Raw genomic sequence first — 7,523 nt, forward strand, 5'->3', positions numbered from 1 at the left:
TCTTCTGTGACTGACTCTGCTTGCCTGGCTTGTATTCAGTTTTCTCTAAACTGGAAATGACCTTCAAATATAATGACTGCTCAAGGTCAGAGAGTTGGCATGGAGTAGAGGAAAGGGAGCCAGTCAAATCCTTCCCTGGGCCACACTGTTCCCCCAGAGATGAGACACAGATTGATCATGTAAATCACTACTCACTAGAAAACTTAAGCAATTTCAAGGAGGCAGGTCATCAGTTTCAGTGATCCGGTAATATTTTTCTCAAACCATTACTGTAGACCATACTTAACAATTACTAGTAAACTTCATTCATGCTTCACAAGTGACACTGGCTTTGTTGGTTAACTGAAGTGTACCTTTGCAGTCAAATGAAAAGGTTTGTTAAACAAGCAGTTGTGCAGACAAGACTATGGAATGGAGAGGCTGTTTCCAGTCCTTTTAGAGGAAACCGTTTACATATTACATGTCAACATTTGATGTGATAACATATAAGTCAAAGCCAAAAATAGCTGCAAGTGTCTAAGGGGCTTGGCCTTAAAAATATTAGAGGTCAGGCTGGAGAGATGGCTTAGCAGTTAAGGCGCATGCCTGTGAAGCCTAAGGACCCAGGTTCGATTCTCCAGGTCCCACGTAAGCCAGATGCACATGGTGGCACATGCATCTGGAAATCATTGGCAGTGGCTAGAGGCCCTGGCGTGCCCATCTTTCTCTCTCTCTCCCTCTGTCTCTAATAAATAAATCTTTAAAAATATTTTAAAAATTTTAGAGGTCTAGATTTTGTCAGAGCCATAAACAAAAGAATGTTAAAAGACAGTCATAGTATAGAATAGCAGCTTCCAGTAAACTTTTCAGTATTTCCTTCTTTAGAAGTTGACTCAGTTCAGTTTGTCTCATTCTTAGAAGCCTCATAAAAAGTCTCCACAAGGGCTGGAGAGATGGCTTAGCGGTTAAGCGCTTGCCTGTGAAGCCTAAGGACCCCGGTTCGAGGCTCGGCTCCCCAGGTCCCACGTTAGCCAGATGCACAAGGGGGCGCACGTGTCTGGAGTTCCTTTACAGAGGCCGGAAGCCCTGGCACACCCATTCTCTCTCTCCCCCTCTATCTGTCTTTCTCTCTGTGTCTGTCGCTCTCAAATAAATAAATTAAAAAATTAAAAACAAAACAAAAAAAAAAAAGTCTGCACAAGATCTGGAACTTTGCAGGGCATGGTGGCGCACGCCTTTAATTCCAGCATGCGGGAGGCAGTGGTAAGAGGATTGTGGCCGTGAGTTCGAGGCCACCCGGAGACTACAGAGTGAATTCTAGGTCAGCATGAGCTACAGTGACACCCTGCCTCAAATAACAGAAAGAAAGAAAGAAAGAAAGAAAGAGAGAGAGAGAGAGAGAGAGAGAGAGAGAGAGAGAGAGAGAGAGAGAGAGAAAGAAAGAAAGAAAGAAAGAAAGAAAGAAAGAAAGAAAGATCCAGAACTTCCTCATCCTCCTCCTCAGTAGCAAGTGGTGCCTTTCCATGTACAGATTGTTTGGACGGAGCCTCAGCCAGTCTCCTTAAACTAGTCAGTCTGTACCAAGCTGGTTTAGGATGCTGGGGAGCATTTCTGTCAGCTGCTTTGGGTCAGCTTGTCCTGTAATGGTGAATGTGTTTGCTGCCAGAGACGTCTCAATTTCAGGGTTGATAAAGTGGATCACTGGTCTTTGGTTTGTAAACATATTCACCTCTTCCATAGCAGAGATATTGCTTACCCCTAACTTCTTTAAGGACAACTAAAGATTTTATTTTTATTTATTTATTTATTTAAGAGTGACAGAGAGAGAAAGAGGCAGATAGAGAGAGAGAGAGAATGGGCACGCCAGGGCTTCCGGCCACTGCAAATGAACTCCAGATGCGTGCGCCCCCTTGTGCATCTGGCTAACGTGGGTCCTGGGGAATCCAGCCTCGAACTGGGGTCCTTAGGCTTACAGGCAAGCACTTATCCGCTATGCCATCTCTCCAGCCCCCTATTTTATTATTTTAAAAAATCATCTGTAGTAGATTTTCTACAAACCACCTTCTTTCTGTTAGCAGTGTCTTTCCCAACAATGGCCACTTGTGCCTACAGTTTGGCCAGTTTTTCCTGATTCATAAGAGTTACTTTCATCTGAGGCTTCTGTCCTCAGGTTCCTCCAGAGATGGAGGAAAAGACCAGGTTGCCTCGGCTCCAGGGAAGCCACCCCTGAGAAGACCTTGCCCACAGAGTCAGCTTGAGCTGGTATGCAACTTAGCCCATGCTAAACATGTCCTTCACAAGCCCTGTCCCTTCCTTGTTTTATTCCTGCAAGGAACTTCTTGCCCCTGTTTCCTGTCCTTGCTATCACACCTAAAAGTTTGAAAACTTAGTTTATTTTTTAAACTTAAAAAAATATTTTGGGCTGGGGAAATGGCTTAGCGGGTAAGGCGTTTGCCTGGGAAGCCTAAGGACCTCGGTTCAAGGCTCGATTCCCCAGGACCCACGTAAGCCAGATGCACAAGGAGACACATATGTAAAGTTATTTGCAGTGGATGGAGCCCTGGTGTGCCTATTCTCTCTTTCTCTTTGCTTCTTCCTCTCTCTCAAATAAATAAATAAAATATTAAAAAAATATTTTATTTATTATATATTTGAAAGCAGAGAGAGGGGGTGGATGGACCCATCAGGGCCTCCAGCTCCAGATGCATGTGCCTCCCTGTGCATCTGGCTTTATGTGGATACTGGGAAATCAAACCCAGGCCCATAGGCTTTGTAAGCAAGTGCCTTTAACAGCTAAGCCATCTTTCCAGCCTCTATTTTTAATTTTTTTTATTAACAGCCTCCATTCACATACACAACATACCCTGTTAGTAACCCTCTTCCACCACATTCTTTGGTTTCCCTTTCCAAATCTCTCCTCCAGTGAATGCTTTCGTTCCAAGTCATCCCTCTTCTATTTTGAGGATATCATTTGTTTGGCTTTAATATTATGCAGGTCTTGTGTAGATACCATCAGCTATCATGAGGTCATGAATGCAGCAGCCACTTAATATCTGGAAGACAGTATTCCAAAACACTCCTCCCCTTCCTCTGGCTTGCATTCTTTCCTCCACCTTTTCCACAATGGTTCCTGAGTCTTGGAGGACATGATAGAGCTGTCTCACTTAGTGCTGAACACTCCACTGTCACTGCTAAGCACTTTAAAGAGGTTTGAGTCTCTCCAGGAGTCACAGGCATCTGAAAAGAGAAGCTTTTCTAACCAAAAGTAAGAGTAACATTGATACATGAGCATAAACATAAATATTCAGAGGGAATTTGGTGGGCATACTAAATCTGTTAGCCATGCACCAGTAGTAGTTTCTTTCAGGGCTCATGACCTCCCCAGGCATAGCCTTTTCATTAGGTTTTCAGTACTAGGCATGGATTCCTTCCCATGGAGTGGGTATCAAATCCCATTAGAGAGCAGTTGGTTTCCCCATAAATGACATACCACCATTGTACCAGTTGGTACATTTTGCCTGGCTGGCTATCTGTGTAGCTTGCAGGGTCCAGTGCGGGCTTCACAGCACTTTTTAGCAGTATGACAGCTAGAAAACTTACTTTAGATAAAAAATATTCCTAATCTTGGGCTGGAGGGATGGCTTAGCAGCTAAGGCATTTGCCCACAAAGCCGAAGGACCCTGGTTCAATTCCCTAGGACCCAAGTTAGCCAGATGTACAAGGGGGCACACGTGTCTGGAGTTAGTTTGCAGTGGCTGGAGTCCCTGGCATGCCCATTCTCTCTCTGTCTCCCTCTTTCTCTGTCAAATAAATAGATAAAAATAAAATATTTAAAAACTCCTAATCTCCCTACTCTTCTATTAACAAATGTTACTACCTTATTGAGCTTGGCTTGATTTACCTAAAGAAATAAGTCTATCCTAGATCTCTCTCTCTCTCTCTCTCTCTCTCTCTCTTTTTTTTTTAGAGAGTGGGTCTTGCTATGTAGTCTTGGGTACTCACTATGTAGCCCAGGCTGGTCTTGACCTTGTAGTAATCCTCATGCCTCATCCTCTTGAGTATCTCGGTTAGAGGTATACACTTCAATGCTCAACTTTAAGCCATTTCACCTTATGAATGAGTAAATTATTCCTCAAAATCTTTAATGATAGAAATATATGCTCTCTGATAAAAACTGGCTTATTGTCATAGACTTGGACAATCCTTTCATGAATATAAAGAAGGTTCACAATCAATGGCACATTTCTGCTACTATTTCATTGCAAGCATTATTCCATTATTATTATTATATTATTATCCCTTTCTTTGTTCCAATCTCACACAGTTTAATGGGGTGTATTGGCACTTAGCACACACTGCACTTTCTTTCTCATGGTTATCCCATACTACAAGGGCAAGAAAGTTAGAAAACTACATTTTCCATCATCCTTTTTGCTTGTAGAATAGGTTGTGCATCTCAGGAGAACTATGGAAGGTGGAAGTGAGGGGAAAGTCATTGTCCTGTTGCTGCACTGTGGTAACAATGCTGCCAAGCATAATCCTGGACATTCGGAGTGTTTATGCATCCAAGATCATTAATTCACTTGGCTTCGATGTTGGGCCTTGAGAGGCCCAGACATGAGGCCTAGTGGAACTTCCTGAGCCTAGCTAAAGTTTGGCGAACTGCCTCCGGGCAGCTATGACTCAGCACGGGGCCAAATGGCCTCTGGCCTGCTACTTCTGCACAGGAACTTAGAGTCCCTCTGTGAGTGCTTTGAACCAATCATGTCAGAGGTCGCAGTATGCTATTGGCCCTTATACCTCACCGCATCCTAAAATCCCCGCCTTTGTTCTCAACATTATATAAACAACCGCCTGTAACAATAAAGTGAGTTCCTGCTTTGAGGAGACTCCCTGCTCCGTGGTTTTGTTCCTGGCCATAGACACCCACCCTCCTCCTCAACCCCTTGGGAGGAACCAGCGGGCCTGGTCCTCCCCCAACACTACCTGCCCAGGGGAGCCCGGCAATCATCCTGTTGCTGCACTGTGGTAACAATACCACCAAGCCTAATCCTGGACATTTGGAGTGTTTATGCAACCAACATCAGTAATTCACTTGGCTTTGGGGATGTTAAGAGATCATAATAGTTGTGCAAAGTAGATTTTAGCTGTGTATCCAATCATTACAGTAGCGGCCCTCTGCTTCCCACTTTCTCCTTTGAGGCACTATGTTGTCTGACCTCCCAGACAAAAGTGGTCAGTAAGGACTTTCTGGACTCCCTTCAGCTGTTCTGGGCTGTCTGCGGACAGCTGGCACACTGAAGTCTCCATGATCACCTTACCCCTAGCAAATGAAAGCTGGTGAGGAATCCTAGGAGATTTAGTTCTTCTCTTGCAAACAACAACCCCATCCCTACATCTCTTACATATCATTTCTGAAGAAAAAAAAATTTCCCTCATAATCAGTAAGTTGGATAGAAAGCACAAGAAGAAAAAATATGCCAGCCCTTGAAATGTTCAGAAGTATTATTTTTTTCTGAAGTAGGGTCTCCCTCTAGCCCAGGCTGACCTGGAATTCACTATATAGTCTCAGACTGGCCTCACACTCACAGTGATCCTGCTACCTCTGCCTCCCGAATGCTGGGATTAAAGACGTGTGCTACCATTCCTGAGATCAGAAAAAAAAAAAAAAAATATATATATATATATATATATATAGTGTAAAGACAGTGGTGGTTTAGAATCGTATGCCTAGCAAGAATCAGCGTAAAAGAAATCAAGCTGGAGCTGAGCTAGAAGCCTCCTCCCTGTTGACTAGCTGTCAGAATGCTGGAAAGAGCTATGCAGCAAGCAGCCTCTTGGAAGAGAGATGTCATCAACGGTGGTAACCTTAGTGGACCCTACAACCTTATGGCTGGCCAGCCAAGCCAAATGTGCCAACTGGTGCAATAGTGGCATATCAGTTATTGAGGAAACCAATTGCTCTCTGATTGGACTGGAATCTCACTCCATGGGAGGGAATTCATTCCTGGTATTGAAAGTCTAGTTAAAAGCCCATGGCTGGTCATAAAACCTAGGGGAGTAATGAGTACTATTGTCTGACTAAATGAATATATTATGTGCACAAAACTAACCTCGAAGCATTTATGTTTGTGTCCATATATTAATGCTACTCTCACTTTTGGCTAGAGAAGCTCCTTTTTTCAGATGTTGGTGAGCACTTGGGTGACTCAAAACTCACCATCTGTAGTGCTGAGAAGTGAAAGTGGAGTGATCAGCATTACGTCAGACATCTCTATCGCACTCTGCAAGGTAAGAGACTGATTGGAAAGAAGAAGAGACTCAATGGGGGGGGGAGGATTTGGGAGGGGGGAATGGGGATGTTAGGAGGGGTTACCATGGTTTATTGTCTATACTTATGGCAGTTGTCAATAAAAAAGTATTTTTTAAGATGAGTATTTATTCACTTCACAAAGAGAATGGTATTAATCTGCCACCAACAGTGCCATTTATAAACAAATATAATTGTACATTGCTTCCCTGGACATCCTCAGGGCTCTCGCTCTGTTATGTGATCAAGGAAACCTCTGCCTCAGGGTGGCGGTTTTATTTTACACACTCAGGTGGGAGATTGACTCCATCTGAGCAGCCCTTCTTCAGAGGGAGCTTCTATCTGTATGTCCTCTATTAAGCACTGAGCAAACACTAGCTCCTTCATTAAAGAGAACTCGATAGGGAGTTGTCAGAGGAAGAATTACAAATGGCTAACACACACTTAAGAAAATGTTTAACCTCCATAACCATTAGGGAAATGCAAATTAAAACAATTATGAGATTCCACCTTACCCCAGTAAGGAGAGCAAACATTAAAAAATCAAATGAAAACAAATGTTGATGAGGATGTGGAGAAATAGGAACACTAATTCACTCTTGGTGGGAATGTAAGCTGGTACAACCACTGTGTAAACCAATATGGAGGCTCCTGAAAAAGGATGAATATAGTTACCAACAGACCCTGTTTCCCTTACTGGGCATTTACACTAAGAGCTTCATATCTCAGTTCAGAGAGATTTGCCCAACCATTTTTATAGCTGCTCAATTCATAATAGCTAAAATCTGGAATCCACCCAGGTGCCCATCATTGGATGAATGGATAGCCAAGATGTGGTATATCTACACAATGAGATTCTACTCAGCAATAAGAAAAAAATGACACAATGAAATCTGTAGAAAAATGGTTGAACCTGGAACAGATCATTCTAAGTGAACTCACACAATCACAGAAAGACAACCATCACATGGTCTCATTCATCTGAAGTTCCTAACCTGGATCATCCCGAGGTGCTGACATACCTGAATGGCATCTCAAGGCTTGGAAAATATAGGGAGGGTAGGGATTGGGGGAAGGAAAGGGGGGATGCAGAACTGAACCCAAATTGAACTGGTACCATAGAATCCTATGTACCATAGAAGTTAGACTAAAAAGTGGAACACTCAAGAGAACCTTAGGGACAGCACCTGAATTGAAGGGCCCTGGAGACAGTGAGATGAAGCCTAACCTTAAA

The 7,523-nt window shown here is 43.2% G+C and overlaps 1 pseudogene; it reads right to left on the reverse strand.

Moving 5' to 3' along the window:
- Positions 1-877: 877 nt before the first annotated feature.
- LOC123456721 lies at positions 878-2,216 on the reverse strand (annotated as a pseudogene).
- Between the last annotated feature and the right edge of the window lie 5,307 nt (positions 2,217-7,523).

This window comes from Jaculus jaculus, chromosome X (genome assembly GCF_020740685.1).
Source record: "Jaculus jaculus isolate mJacJac1 chromosome X, mJacJac1.mat.Y.cur, whole genome shotgun sequence".
Lineage (NCBI taxonomy): Eukaryota > Metazoa > Chordata > Mammalia > Rodentia > Dipodidae > Jaculus > Jaculus jaculus.